Genomic DNA, 15304 nt, shown 5'->3' with positions numbered 1-15304 from the left:
GAGAGCAGCTCTGGGAAGGGACCCGGTCCTGGTGGATGGCAAGGGGGATCTGAGTCAGCTGTGCCCTGGAGCCAGGAGGGACATCCCTGTCCTGGGGGGCATCAGGGACCACATCGAGGGAGGGGACTGTCCCACTCACCTCCACTCCTGGGATTGGGCACCTTAATAGAAAAAACAACTAAAGCCATTGGGAGCATCCAAAGGAGGGACATGGGGATGGGAAGGGTCTGGAGCAGCCACACTGGGAGTGGCTGAGGACACTTGGAATGTTCAGCTGGAGGAGACTGAGCTCAGGCCTCCCCAGAGGCTGCAGTTTCATCCCGAGGGGTAACTCTGGTCTCTGTGAGCAGGGACAGGAGCCAGGGAACCATGGAGCTGTGCCAGGGAGGGTCAGGTTGGAGAGCAGGAAAGGTTCTGCCACAGAGGGTGCCCCGAGGCTGTGGGGGCTCCAGGAGCTGCCAGGGATGCCCAGGCTGGGATTGCTGGGGGGGTGTGCAGGGCCAGGAGCTGGATCCACCATCCCTGTGGTCCCTTCCAGCTCAGGAGATTCTGTGGAAAGCTGTGCCAGAGAAGTTTTTTACTCTGCCCCAGGCTGGGAAGAGCTCTAAGCTCTGCCTGCCCTTTGCCATTTCACCAGAAGGTTTTTTTCTCACGCCTTCCCCTCCTACCCAGATGAGCCCGGTGTCCTCGGGCAGCCCAGGCTGACTCCAGGAGAAGGAATGGGCTGTGTGGGTGCTGTGACAGCAGGAACAGCCTCCCCCAGAGCACTCCCAGGTAACAGATGGACACAGGACAGACACTGAGAGGGACAGCGAGGAGCAATCCCAGCCCAGCAGCTGCAGAGCTGCCAGCTCAGGCTGAGGAAGGAGCTGCACTTCCTCCTGACATCACCTCACCCTCGCTGTGGTGACAGCCCCCGGTCACGGCTCGGTGACACGTGGGGTTGGGTTTAAAGGAGCCCCTGATAAAAATGACAATTTTGGTCAGGCTTCAGGCCCTGCAGACATTTTTCACCGTCACTCTCGAGGTGCCTCTGCTCCATCTGGGACTAACAGGCACTAAGGAACACAAAGATGGAACTTCCCACTTCCACACCTCATCCAACAGCAATATGTGTGGCACTCAAATTCCACCTAAATCCGAGCCTTTTTTGTCTGAGATTTTCAAGCTTGGCTGTGAAAGCTTCATTTCCTGAGGTAACTGATATTTATCTGCCCAAGTTTCCCTCCAAAACAAGAGTTAAGGTGCAGGTAAAAATAGTCCAGGCAGCGATAATAATGTCAATATTGGTTATTGCAGTGCTGGCGGCTGGGGAGGATCAAAACAAGGAGCAGGGAAATCCATCAGGAGTGAGGGGAGGATGGTGGGAGGAACAGGGAGCAGAGAGGGAAAAAGAAAAGCTCAAGTAGAGAAACACAGCAGCAGCCAGGAAAGACAACACACTCCTGCTTCCAATAATATTGAATCAAAGGAGACACTTAAGAGCCTTTGTTGCTACTCCTGGTCACACAGAGGCCACATTCCTTCCCTGAGCCGTCCATAAACCCCCGACATCTGCGGATTTGCTGTGAAAAGGCGGTGAAACCAGTGCAGCCCATCGGTGGAACTGGGAGGAGGGCTGTGTTCCCAGTTCCCAGGAGTGAGGGACTGCAGCTCCCAGCCGAGGCTCCGTGTCTGACAGCCCAGCCCGAGCGCTGCCGTCACTCATTAACTCACTCTATTAACTCCTCAATTAGTTCTTCAGGAATTCTGCATCCAGCAAAACAAGACCTCCCACAAACCTTCCTCCCTGTAAAGTTCTCTGAAGTTCTGTCAAGCTGGCACAGGCTCTCCAGGGAATGGTCCTGGCCCCGAGGCTGCCAGAGCTCCAGGAACGTTTGGACAGCTCTCCCAGGGATGCAAAGGGTGGGATTTGGGGGGTCCCGGGCAGGGCCAGGAGCTACACTGGATAATCCCTGTGGGTCCCTTCCAACTTGGGATATTCCTTGATCCTCTGATTGAAACACCCAGCTCCTCCTTTGCTCTCAGTTCACCGACCTCACCCATTTCTCCTGCACTATTTGCACCCAAATTTCCCAGTTATTCTTGTTCTACTCCTGTTCCAAACCCAAGATTTACCCCAACAAGGCTCTCCTATTTCCTGGCATTCCAGTTTGCCCATTTTTATGGCTGAGCTGCAGCTCCTGCCCTTCAGGCACTGCAGCCCCTGTTAAACCATCCTGCTGGATGACATCCACGGAGTCACGATCCCGAGCGCAGAAGCCACGGCTGCTCCAGCTGTGCCTGCACACCTGGCTGGCAGCAAGGAGAGCAGGAAAGCTCATCCCTCTGCTCCCAGCCCTCCCCAAACTCTGGGCAGCAGGGACAGGAGCCAGGGAACCATGGAGCTGTGCCAGGGGAGGGATAGGATGGAGAGCAGGAAAGGTTTTTCCCCAGAGGGTGCTCCCCAGGGAATGGGAACGCTCCAGGAGCGTTCGGACACCGCTGCCAGGGATGGCCGGGCTGGGCCAGGAGATGGACCCGTGATCCCTGCAGGTCCCTTCCCACTCTGGAGATTCCATGGTTCTGTGATGCTGGAATTCCTCTATACCACTGCAGGCCTCAGGATAGAAAAGTTTTGGGTCCCCTTTGCCACCAGAAAACTCAGGGGAGACCTGAAATGAAGCATTCCCTGCACAGAGCATGGAAAAGCACCACGGGAAAACACTGGGATATCTCCCTAGCAAAGAGGAGAGGAAGCATTAAGGAACCAACGCCCCCTTCTCGCTCAGGATCTCACTGTGGGGGACAGCAGGGATGGGATTCCCTCCAGCTGCCTCCCAATCCAACCCAGAAACTGTGATCAGGACCGGGGGATCCCGCTCTGGAACACAGCTGGGCCCCCCAGCCCCCTGTTTCCCAGGGAAGCTCTGCCAACAGCGGCCTGGAACTTCCCAAAAACCCTGTAAGCCCACAGAGCGCTTTTCTCCTGGTAACAAACCCCCGAGCAGCAGCTCTCACACAGCGCTGCCTCGTCGTTATTATTTTTGACAGTTTCCAATTTGTGAAGTCAGAAATCCACCCTGTCCCTCCCACAGCACACGCAGAGCTCCTGGAACACCAGGCTGAGCAGGAGATGCTCCAAAGCTCCTGCATCCCACAACAAACCTTCCCCCAGTGTGAGGTTCTGCAGGAACCTTTCCTGCACCACCTGCCCGACAGGCACCTGCTGCTGCACCACCAATCTGTCCCCACGGCCAGCCAGGACGTCATCCCACATCCCCGGATTTCAACGTTAATCCAAAGCAAGTACAAAAATCACCAGGAATATCGGTGTACACATGGAGAACAAGCCTTGGTTTCACACCGCTTTGTTCCAACCCAGCCCTCATCACCTTCTGCAGAGCAAATGTCACCCAGGCCAGCCCGGGCCGTGATGTGCTCCCACTGACAAACCAAAATTTAACTTTGCTTCCCATGAGATCACCATTGGTTGCCATGGAAATCCCTATACTACCATCCACCGAGGGGTTTTTTTTACCACTGAAGTATTTTGGCAGCATGTTCGCTTTTAAGTGTCAGAGTAATAAGAGAAAACATAAATGTTTCTTCTCTCATCAGGCTTTAAGCAGAGCTTTATAAACCAAATCTGCTCCTAAGAGCTTGGTTCAAACCTGTGGGGCTGGGCAGGGCTGGAATCACCACTTTCTCTTTTCTGAGACACAAAATAAATGATGAAAACAACTTTCAAGTTTTTAAAACATTCATTTCCAAGTGGGGGATCAAGCGAGGAAAAATCTCCCAGGCCCCTCTGAGTTTGCTCAGTTTCTCTTTTTCACTTCCTAGTTTGGTTTTTTTCTTTTTGCTGGTGCAAAACAAGGCCCTCAAATTCAGCAGGGCCCTCCCAGCCTCTGCCAGGAGCCACTTTCCTGTCAGATCAATCTTGTGGTGATTCCAGCGGGGCCTCCACTCCTACCCCGGTTTCTGGTCCTTAATAAAACCTGCAGGGTGACATTTATGGCCAAATTCTGCACCCTAAGGTGGGCAGGTCCCCAAGAGGGTGACACCCGTGGGAGGCTGAGCCCCCTCCTGTGACCCCCAGGAGGGACCTGACCCCCAGAAACAGGACCAGACCCTGACCACAGATCCCCGTCCTGTGACCCCCAAAAACAGGACCAGGACCAGACTGATCCCCCTCCTGTGACCCCCAGGAGGGACCAGACCCTGACCACTGATCCCCTTCCTGTGACCCCCAAAAACAGGACCAGACCCTGACCACTGATCCCCCTCCTGTGACCCCCAAAAACAGGACCAGGACCAGACTGATCCCCCTCCTGTGACCCCCAGGAGGGACCAGACCCTGACCACTGATCCCCCTCCTGTGACCCCAAAAACAGGACCAGACCCTGAGAAGGGACCAGACCCTGACCACTGATCCCCCTCCTGTGACCCCCAAAAACAGGACCAGACCCTGACCACTGATCCCCCTCCTGTGACCCCCGAGAGGGACCTGACCCCCGGACACAGGACTAGAACCCGGAGGTCGGGCCAGACTCTCGGGAAGGCAACCAGACCCCCCAGAAGGCGACCTGACCCTCCGGAAGGGGCCCGGACAGCCGAGAGGGACTTGACCCACAGGAGGGGAACCAGACACACAGAAAGGGGGACCCTCAGGAGGGTGATCTGACCCCCAGAAGGGACCTGACCCCCCGGAGGTGGATAAGAACCTCGAGAGGGGAACCTGAGCATCGGCAAAGGGACCAGACCGCAGGGGGGTGATGTGACCCCCACGCAGGGGACCCCCAAAAGGTGACCAGAGCCTCGGAACTGCGAGCTGAGCCCTAAGAGAGGGATCTGAGCCCCACGAAGGGTGACCTGACCCCTGACCTTGCCACCGCCACCACTCCCGACAGCTCCGGCCACTCCCGGCCGGCCAGGTACGCTCCAGGACCAGGCAGAGGCCGCAGCCGCAGCCCCCAGCCCCGCCAGCCCGCCCCGCACGCACCAAAACACGGCAAGAGGAAACTGTCACGCGCAGAGCAGTCGGATTTAACCCAGATCCGCACGGAACGAGGCGTCGGGACCACGGCCCAGCCCCGGACAGCTGCTCGGCGGGGGAGGTTTTTAACCCCCCAAACGGTGCCGAAGCACCGGAACGCGGGGGACGGCTCCGGGAGGCCGGAGCGGAGCCGGGGGGGCGGCGGGGCCCAGCCCGCGGCGCCGGGCCCAACCCCGACCCCGGCCCCGCGAGGGCGGCGGTGACAGCCGGGTCTCACCTGCGGGTGCCGGGCTGCCCTCGGGCGCTGCCGGGCCGGGCTGCGGGCCGGGCCCGCGGGCTGGGCCGGCCGGGGCTGCGCGGGCAGCGGCGGCGGAGCGGCGGCGGCGGCGGCTCCAAAATGGCGGCGGCGCCGCGGCTCCCTCAGGGCGGGGGGAGAGGGGCGGGACCGAGGGGGAGGGGCGGGGCCGGGGCGGGGCCGGGTGGGCGGGGTCAGACGGGGTGGGCGGGGCCACGGGACACAGGGACAGGGACAGGGATGGGGACAGGGATGGGGATGGGGACAGGGATGGGGACAGGGATGGGGACGGGGATGGGGACGGGGATGGGGACAGGGATGGGGACGGGGATGGGAACGGGGACGGGGATGGGGACAGGGAAAGGGACAGGGAAAGGGATGGGGACAGGGACAGGGATGGTGATGGGGACGGGGATGGGGACAGGGATGGGGATGGGGACGGGGATAGGGATGGGATGGGGACAGGGAAAGGGACGGGGAAAGGGACGGGGACAGGGATGGGGACAGGGATGGGGACGGGGATGGGGATGGGGACGGGGACGGGGACAGGGACAGTGATTGGGGATGGAGACGGGGATTGGGACAGGAATGGGGACACGGACAGGTATGGGATGGGGACAGGGACAGGGATTGGGACAGAGATTGGGATGGGGACAGGGACAGGGACAGGGATGGACATGGGGACAGGGAGATAGGGACAGGGATGGACATGGGGACAGGGAGATAGGGACAGGGATGACAACAAGGGGACGGGAATGAGGGCGTGGATATGAAGACACAGGGATGGGCACGGGGATCAGGATGGGGACACGGACATGGGGACATGGACACTGCGGGATGGGGATGAGGATGAGGATGGTGGGATGGGGATGAGGGCACAGGAGGGGAACGGGGTTGGTGGGGCAGAAATGGGGACAAGGACAGGGGGACGAGGATGGGAACACGGGGATGGGGATGGGATGGGATGGGATCCATGGGATGGGATGGGATGGGATGGGATGGGATGGGATGGGATGGGATGGGATGGGATCCATGGGATGGGATGGGATGGGATGGGATGGGATCCATGGGATGGGATGGGATGGGATGGAACATGGAGATGGGGATGGGATGGGATGGGATGGGATGGGATGGGATGGGATCCATGGGATGGGATCCCTGGGATGGGATGGGATGGGATGGGATGGGATGGGATGGGATGGGATGGGATAGGGATGGGATGGGATGGGATGGGATGGGATGGGATGGGATAGGGATGGGATGGGATGGGATCCATGGGATGGGATCCCTGGGATGGGATGGGATGGGATAGGGATGGGATGGGATGGGATGGGATCCATGGGATGGGATCCCTGGGATGGGATGGGATAGGGATGGGATGGAACATGGAGATGGGGATGGGGGACAGGGATGGGGACACAGGGAGACAGGGATGTGTATAGGGACAAGGGGATGGAGATGGGGGCAGAGATGGAGACACGGGGGTGGGGATTGGGGACAGGGAGATGGGGGGACGGGAAGGCGATTGGGACAGACACCAGGACACTGGGATGGGGCTATGGGGACACAGGGGTCAGGGATGGCGGGGTGAGGGCAGGGACAGGGGAACTGGGGAGAGGGGACAGTGACAGCCCTCAGGACCCCGGGGTGGGCGAGCTGCGGCCCCCGGGGGCGGTCAGAGCCTCGGGGGGAACAGGAGGAGAATGGGGACAGGACCCTGGGGCTGGGGTCAGCAGGAGCCCTTCTGTGGCCCCGGTGTCACTGCAAGGGGGCCACCCCAGAGATGGGGATCGGGGACAGGGTGGGGACAGGAGCTGCTGTGCCCAGAGAGGTGGGGATGAGCACGGAGAAGGGAGGGGAAAAGAGGAGACAGAGGGAGCCGGGGCTGGGAGCAGGGATCTCTGAGTCATGCTGGCAGCCTGGGCTCCTGGATCCGCTGTCGCCGTGCCCGGATTTGTCTTTGTCTCGTGGATAAACTGCTTTCCAAGTGCCAGCATCCTCCAGGAACCAGCAGGAAGCGATCCAATCCCTCATTCCAAAGTGAATTCCTGCCATGAGATTTACCACTAAGCTGCTCCGAGCTGCTCTCGCCGAGGCCTTGACCCTGCAAAGATTCCTGCACGTGGTTAAAGTTTACAGGGAAAACGTGGCCCTTGCCACGGCAGGAGAGGGACGGTTCTGCGCTCACAGGGGGCACGGAATCACGGGATCCTGGAATGGTTGGGATGGGAGAGAGCTTAAGGCTCATCCCGTGTCACCCCCTGCCACAGGCCAGGGTTTACCCATGGGACTGCTGCCACAGAAATGCCACTAAAAGTGTCTCCCGTGGCTGAATGGGTAAAATTCCTCATTTATGGATCCTTTTCCAGTGTGAGGGCTTCAAGGGAAGAGCTCCAAGAATTTATACGGCGCCCAGTGTGGCAATTAGCGCTTTGGTGGTCATTAATGTGGGGAAAAAATAGCACAGCCTCAGGAGTTTCACTTCCCAGTTTCGTCTGTTGGAGGGAAATGGGCTTGGAAAGCATTTTTTTGTGGCTTTTTGTGGCTTCTGGGGACAGGACAAAACCATCCAAGCAAATTCCCAAATCTCCTGGCCGCCCCCAGAGCCTATTCCCACCCCCAGGAGGGCCAGGGTTGTACAGCCTGACTCCTCCAGATGATTTCTAGAGTTCCAACCTTGGAACAGCTTCCTCTGCTCCAGCCCTCTGGAACATGCTAAAATACAGCTGAACTCTGGGCTTGGCAGCAGCAGGGCCAGGAGCTGCCAGCTCCCCTCGCCTGGCAGGGACAGGGACAGGGCTGGGGACAGGGACAGGGACAGGGACAGGACAGGGACAGGACAGGGACAGGGCAGGGACAGGGACAGGGACAGGGCTGGGGACAGGGCTGGGGACAGGGACAGGGACAGGGACAGGGACAGGGACAGGGACAGGGACAGGGACAGGGACAGGGCTGGGGACAGGGACAGGGACAGGGACAGGGACAGGGACAGGGACAGGGACAGGGACAGGGCTGGGGACAGGTCTGGGGACAGGGACAGGGACAGGGACAGGGACAGGGACAGGGACAGGGACCACAGGCCACGGTTCCGGGCCCTGGTTGTGACACAGGGCTGCTGGATCCCACTGGGAACGGCTGCTGGATCCCACTGGGAACGGCTGCTGGATCCCACTGGGAACGGCTGCTGGATCCCACTGGGAACGGCTGCTGGATCCCACTGGGAATGGCTGCTGGATCCCACTGGGAACGGCTGCTGGATCCCACTGGGAACGGCTGCTGGGATCTCCTCAGCACCAACACGAGGGGCTGTGGCGGGGCCAGGCTGGACAGTGGCAGCAGCCTGGGCTCACGGAAGGTCCCTGTCCCTAGCAGGGGTGGCAGAGGTGGCATCAGGGACCCCTTCAATCCAAACCATGCCAGGATTCCCTGGTTGTGAGAAGGCGCAGCCCCTGCAGAGCTCCCGCTCCTGAGGCTCAGCAGGATTCCCAGCGGGAGCGGGCACACGTTGGGTGGGAGGCTGCAGGCCCAGAATAGGCTGTGGATGATGAAGAATTCTGGGATCTATTCTTGGCTCAGGATTGAGGCGTGATCTGGTGCCTCCAGCAGGCATCAGAACAGGATCTCCCAGCGCCAGTTCGACATTAATGCGAGCGGCCGGGCAGGGAGGAGGGGACGAGCCTTCCTCCCTTCTCCTTCCTCCTCTCTCCTTCCTCCCCTCTCCTTCCTCCCTTCTTCCTCCCTTCTCCTTCCTCCCTTCTCCTTCCTCCCTTCTCCTTCCTCCCTTCTTCCTCCTTTCTCCTTCCTCCCTTCTCCTTCCTCCCTTCTCCTTCCTCCTCTCTCCTTCCTCCCTTCTCCTTCCTCCTCTCTCCTTCCTCCCTTCTCCTTCCTCCCTTCTCCTTCCTCCTCTCTCCTTCCTCCCCTCTCCTTCCTCCCTTCTCCTTCCTCCCCTCTCCTTCCTCCCTTCTCCTTCCTCCCTTCTCCTTCCTCCCCTCTCCTTCCTCCCTTCTCCTTCCTCCCTTCTCCTTCCTCCCTTCTCCTTCCTCCCTTCTCCTTCCTCCCTTCTCCCGCAGCCCCTCCCGAGCACCCAGCGCTGCTCCGGGAGCTTTTCCGAGCCCGGGAGTTTCTCTCCGGCAGTTTTTGGGCCGAGTGAGCGGGCCCGGTTCAAGCCCCGCGGCTCCGAGTGGCCGAAGATGCCGAGGAGCAGCCGCCGTTCCCCGGCAAGGTCCCGGGGCTGCGGGAACGGAGCTCCCGGCGCTGCGGAGCCCGGGCACGGCTCCTGCGTTAATTATAGCCGGGGAGCTCGGGCCGTGTTGTGTTTGCGGGGTTGCTGGGGAGATGAGCGGCGGACCCAGCGCCAACCTTCCCAAATATGGGCGAGCAGCAGCGGCCCGGAGCTCGCCAGGCTCAGCCGGGCTCTGGAGCGGAGCCCCGGGGGTTCTGAGCGCACCGAACTCCCCCAGCCCGGAGCTCCCGAGGCTCAGCCCGGCTCTGGAGCGGAGCCCCGGGGGTTCTGAGTGCACGGAACTCCCCCAGCCCGGAGCTCGCCAGGCTCAGCCCGGCTCTGGAGCGGAGCCCCGGGGGTTCTGAGCCCGGAGCTCGCCAGGCTCAGCCGGGCTCTGGAGCGGAGCCTCGGGGGTTCCGAGCGCACCGAACTCCCCCAGCCCGGAGGTCTCCGGGCTCTGGAGCGGAGCCCCGGCGGTTCTGAACCCAGAGATCCCCGGCCTCAGCCGGGCTCTGGAGCGGAGCCCCGGCGGTTCTGAGCCCGGAGCTCGCCAGGTTCAGCCGGGCTCTGGAGCGGAGCCCCGGGGGTTCTGAGCCCGGAGCTCGCCAGGTTCAGCCGGGCTCTGGAGCGGAGCCCCGGGGGTTCTGAGTGCAGGGAGATCTCCAGGCTCAGCCGGGCTCTGGAGCGGAGCCCCGGGGGTTCTGAGTGCACCGAACTCCCCCAGCCCGGAGCTCTCCAGGCTCTGGAGCGGAGCCCCGGCGGTTCCGAGCGCACCGAACTCCCGCAGCCCGGAGCTCGCCAGGCTCAGCCCGGCTCTGGAGCGAAGCCCCGGCGGTTCTGAGTGCACCGAACTCCCGCAGCCCGGAGCTCGCCAGGCTCAGCCCGGCTCTGGAGCGGAGCCCCCGGGGGTTCTGAGTGCACCGAACTCCCCCAGCCCGGAGATCCCCGGCCTCAGCCGGGCTCTGGAGCGGAGCCCCGGGGGTTCTTGGGCACACGGAACTCCCCCAGCCCGGAGATCTCCGCTCCGCAGCTTCCCGAGGCCGGCAGCAGCAGCAGCCCTGGCTCCAGCCGGGAGGGTGCCCCAGGCAAAGCCGAGACCTCGGCGGTTTCAACAGCAGGAAACCAAAAATACTCCGGGGCAGGTCCTCAGTCCATGGAAATCTCCTGGGGAGCCAGACCGGGAGAGCTGGGAATGTTCCCCTGGAGAGGAGAAGGCTCCAGGGAGAGCTCAGAGCCCCTGCAGGGCCTGAAGGGGCTCCAGGAGAGCTGGGAATGTTCCCCTGGAGAGGAGAAGGCTCCAGGGAGAGCTCAGAGCCCCTGCAGGGCCTGAAGGGGCTCCAGGAGAGCTGGGAATGTTCCCCTGGAGAGGAGAAGGCTCCAGGGAGAGCTCAGAGCCCCTGCAGGGCCTGAAGGGGCTCCAGGAGAGCTGGGAATGTTCCCCTGGAGAGGAGAAGGCTCCAGGGAGAGCTCAGAGCCCCTGCAGGGCCTGAAGGGGCTCCAGGAGAGCTGCAGAGGGACTGGGCCAGGGCTGCAGGGCCAGGAGCCAGGGAATGGCTCCCAGTGCCAGAGGACAGGGCTGGATGTTGGCAATTGGCAATTGGGAATTGCTGGCTGGGCTGGAATTGCCAGAGCAGCTGGGGCTGCCCCTGCATCCCTGGCAGTGGCCAAGGCCAGGCTGGAGCCTGGGGCTGGGAGCAGCCTGGGCCACTGGGAGGTGTCCCTGCCATGGCAGGGGGGCACTGGGGGGTTTGGGGGTCCCTTCTATCCCAAACCATCCCGGGATTCTTTGGTTCTGTGATTCCAACTCTTGCCTGTCCCGACTCTGGGAAATTCTCTCTGAAGGATTGGGGATGCTGGGTGTGACAGTTCCCTGCTCAGGGCTCTGCTTCCATTCTAATTGAAACCCTCCAGCCCTTACTTTCATATTTCTCAGATGTTCTAAGCACTTTTATTGCCCTTTTTATTCACAATTAATTTTCTTCTGCTCGGCCAGGCAGGAATGTTTGTGTGGCTGCAGTGAAATCAGCCATGGGAGACCCCTGGGACAAGATTTAAACAGATTTTTATTGCAGGACAAAAAGTTACTGAGGAAAAAAATGTCCAATATTTTTTTTTATACATATTTTTTTCTTATGTTTTCCTGCTCTCCCTTGTCTGGCAAGAGTCAGCTCCAAGTGTGGCAAGTGTAAATGTGGTGTTGCAGGCTTTATTAAGAGCCTGTAATAAATGATAAGCGGCATTAATTAACAGTTCATTAGGGACAGGGCAGTGTTTAAGTGCAGCTGCTCTGCTCCCTGGACAGGGGCAGGACATGAAAGAGCTGAAACTGAACAAACAGCACGGGGGGGACCAAAGAAATAAAATACATTAAAAAAATAAACCAAATAAACCAATATAAATAAAGAAATAAAACCATATATATATATATATATATATAAAATTATATATAAATAATATATAAAAAAATATATAAATATATATAAATATATATAAAAATAATATATAGATATATATAAATATATATATAAATATATATAAATATATATATAAATATATATAAATAATATATATATATAAATAATATATATAAATAATATACATGTAAATAAAACCAAATATATATATATAAATAATATAAATATATAAATAAAATCATATATATATATATAAAGCCTCTGTGGAATATAATACATATATTATATTTATTTATATATAAATAATATATATGTATAAAAGCAGATATATATACATATGTATATATCTATAATACATATATAAATAGTATATATAAATAAAATATATATAAATAACCCCAAATATATGCATATAATATAAATTATATATATAAATAAAATATATATATAAATAAAAGCAAATATATATATAACCCCTGTGGAATATAATATATATCTTATATTTATTTATATATAAATAATATATATATAAAAGCAGATATATAAACATATGTGTATATATAATATATGTAAATAGTATATATAAATAAAAAATATATATAAATAAAACCAAATATATAAAAATTATATATAAATAATATTTATAAATAAAAATATATATATAAATAAAACCAAATATATATATACATAAAGAATATATAAATCATATATATAAATATATATAAATATATAAAAATATATATAAATAATATATATAAGCAGAGATATACATATATATAATTTATATAAATAAAGCCAAATATATATGAATTATATATAAATAATATATAAAAATATATATTAAAATATATAAATATATAAAATATATATATAAATAGTATATATAAATAAAAATATGTATAAATAAAACCAAATATATATATAAATCATATATAAAAATATATAAAAATATATTAAAATATATTAAAAATATAAATAATATATATAAATCAAAATATATATAAATCAAAATATATATATAAAAATATATATTTATAAGTAATATATAAATTATATATATAAATACATTAAAAATCTAAAAATAATATATAATAATAAAAATATATAAATAAAACCAAATATATATATATAAATAATATTTAAATTATATATACATATAAATATATTAAAATATATAAATAATATATATTAATTTAAAAAATATATAAATAAAATCAAATATATATACATAAATAATATATAAATTATATATATATTTAAATATATATATAGAAATATATAGAAATATATATAAGTAATATATTAATCAAAATAATTTTATTTTATTTTTATTATCTGGACACCCTGGAATGGTTTCAGTCCCCAAAACGCACCCAGTGCCATGGCAGGGCCACCTTTCCCTGCTCCAGGGTGCTCCAAACGCTGCCAGGGTGGAGCTGTCACCTGCTGCTAACGTCCCCCTGCTCCTCGTGTGCTCCACAACTGCTCCTGGTGGTGAAAATCCCATCACAGGCACAGCCGGGGCTTCCTGGGCTCCTCAGGACACCGGGCACGACACACACCTGGCATCTGTCCCCGAGAACTCCCCGTGTCCCTCAGCAGGAAGCGGCTCCAGAGTCCCACAGAAATCACCGTCACAGGGACCCCTGACAGCCCCAGGGACCCCTGACAGCCCCAGGGACCCCCTGACATCACCCAGAGACCCCCTGATATCACCCAGGGACCTCCTGACATCAACCAGGGACCCCTGACATCACCCAGGGACCCCTGACACCCCCAGGGACCCCTGACAGCCCCGGGGACCCCTGACAGCCCCAGGGACCCCCTGACATCAACCAGGGACCCCCTGACATCACCCAGAGACCCCTGACACCCCCCCAGGGACCCCTGACATCACCTGGGGACCCCTGACATCAACCAGGGACCCCTGACACCCCCCCAGGGACCCCTGACAGCCCCAGGGACCCCCGACACCCCCAGGGACCCCTGACATCACCTGGGGACCCCTGACACCCCCCCAGGGACCCCTGACATCAACCAGGGACCCCCGACACCTTCAGGGACCCCCGACACCTCCAGGGACCCCCGACACCCCCAGGGACCCCTGACACCCCCCCAGGGACCTCCTGACATCACCCAGGGACCCCTGACATCAACCAGGGACCCCTGACATCAACCAGGGACCCCCGACACCTCCAGGGACCCCTGACACCTCCAGAGACCCCTGACAGCCCCAGGGACCCCTGACACCCCCAGGGACCCCCTGACATCACCCGGGGACCCCTGACACCCCCCCAGGGACCCCTGACATCAACCAGGGACCCCTGACACCCCCCAGGGACCCCTGACACCCCCAGGGACCCCCTGACACCCCCACAGGGACCCCTGACACCCCCAGGGACCCCCTGACATCAACCAGGGACCCCTGACACCCCCAGGGACCCCTGACATCAACCAGGGACCCCTGACACCCCCCAGGGACCCCTGACACCCCCAGGGACCCCCGACACCCCCCCAGGGACCCCCTGACATCACCCAGGGACCCCTGACACCTCCAGGGACCCCTGACATCACCCAGAGACCCCTGACACCCCCAGGGACCCCCTGACACCCCCAGGGACCCCTGACATCACCCAGAGACCCCTGACACCCCCCAGAGACCCCTGACACACCCAGGGACCCCTGACACACCCAGGGACCCCCGACACTCCCAGGGACCCCCTGACATCACCCAGGGACCCCTGACACCCCCCAGGGACCCCTGACACAGTGACCTCTCCTGGGGACACACAGTGACCCTGGGGACACACAGTGACCCTGGGGACACAGTGACCCTGAGGACACAGAGTGACCCTGAGGACACACAGTGACCCTGGGGACACACAGTGACCCTGGGGACACAGAGTGACCCTAAGGACACACAGTGACCCTGAGGACACAGAGTGACCCTGGGGACACACAGTGACCCTGAGGACACAGAGTGACCCTGGGGACACACAGTGACCCTGGGGACACACAGTGACCCTTCCTGGGGACACACAGTGACCTTGGGGACACAGAGTGACCTTGGAGACACAGTGACCCTGGGGACACACAGTGACCCTGAGGACACAGAGTGACCCTGGGGACACACAGTGACCCTGGGGACACACAGTAACCTTGGGGACACACAGTGACCCTGGGGACAGAGTGACCCTTCCTGGGGACACACAGTGACCCTGGGGACACACAGTGACCTTTCCTGGGGACACACAGTGACCCTGGGGACACAGAGTGATCTCTCCTGGGGACACAGAGTGACCCTTCCTGGGGACACAGAGTGACCCTGGGGACACACAGTGACCCTGAGGACACACAGCGACCTTTCCTGGGGACACACAGTGACCCTGAGGACA

At 56.3% G+C, this 15304-nt stretch overlaps 1 protein-coding gene and 1 long non-coding RNA gene across 3 annotated transcripts in view; both read right to left on the bottom strand.

Annotated features, from left to right (window-relative positions):
• PPP6R2 (protein phosphatase 6 regulatory subunit 2) overlaps positions 1 to 5405 on the bottom strand; it is an 85724-nt gene extending 80319 nt beyond the window's left edge. The window contains exon 1 of one of the 2 annotated variants that reach the window (XM_086886223.1): positions 5256 to 5405. The gene's annotated coding sequence lies outside the window, so the exon portion shown is untranslated. The remainder of the gene's footprint in view (positions 1 to 5255) is intronic. The other variant, XM_086886224.1, reaches the window with a different exon arrangement.
• Positions 5406 to 11540: 6135 nt separating this feature from the next.
• LOC147653361 (uncharacterized) lies at positions 11541 to 13687 on the bottom strand. The gene is made up of 2 exons (XR_015286000.1): positions 13283 to 13687; positions 11541 to 11712 (listed from the first exon to the last, which is right to left on the bottom strand). It is a non-coding gene; the product is annotated as an uncharacterized LOC147653361 (long non-coding RNA).
• Between the last annotated feature and the right edge of the window lie 1617 nt (positions 13688 to 15304).

The sequence above is a fragment of the Cyanistes caeruleus genome, chromosome 4, assembly GCF_971803275.1.
Source record: "Cyanistes caeruleus chromosome 4, bCyaCae1.hap1.1, whole genome shotgun sequence".
NCBI lineage: Eukaryota > Metazoa > Chordata > Aves > Passeriformes > Paridae > Cyanistes > Cyanistes caeruleus.
This window is presented reverse-complemented; position numbering and strand designations above follow the sequence as displayed.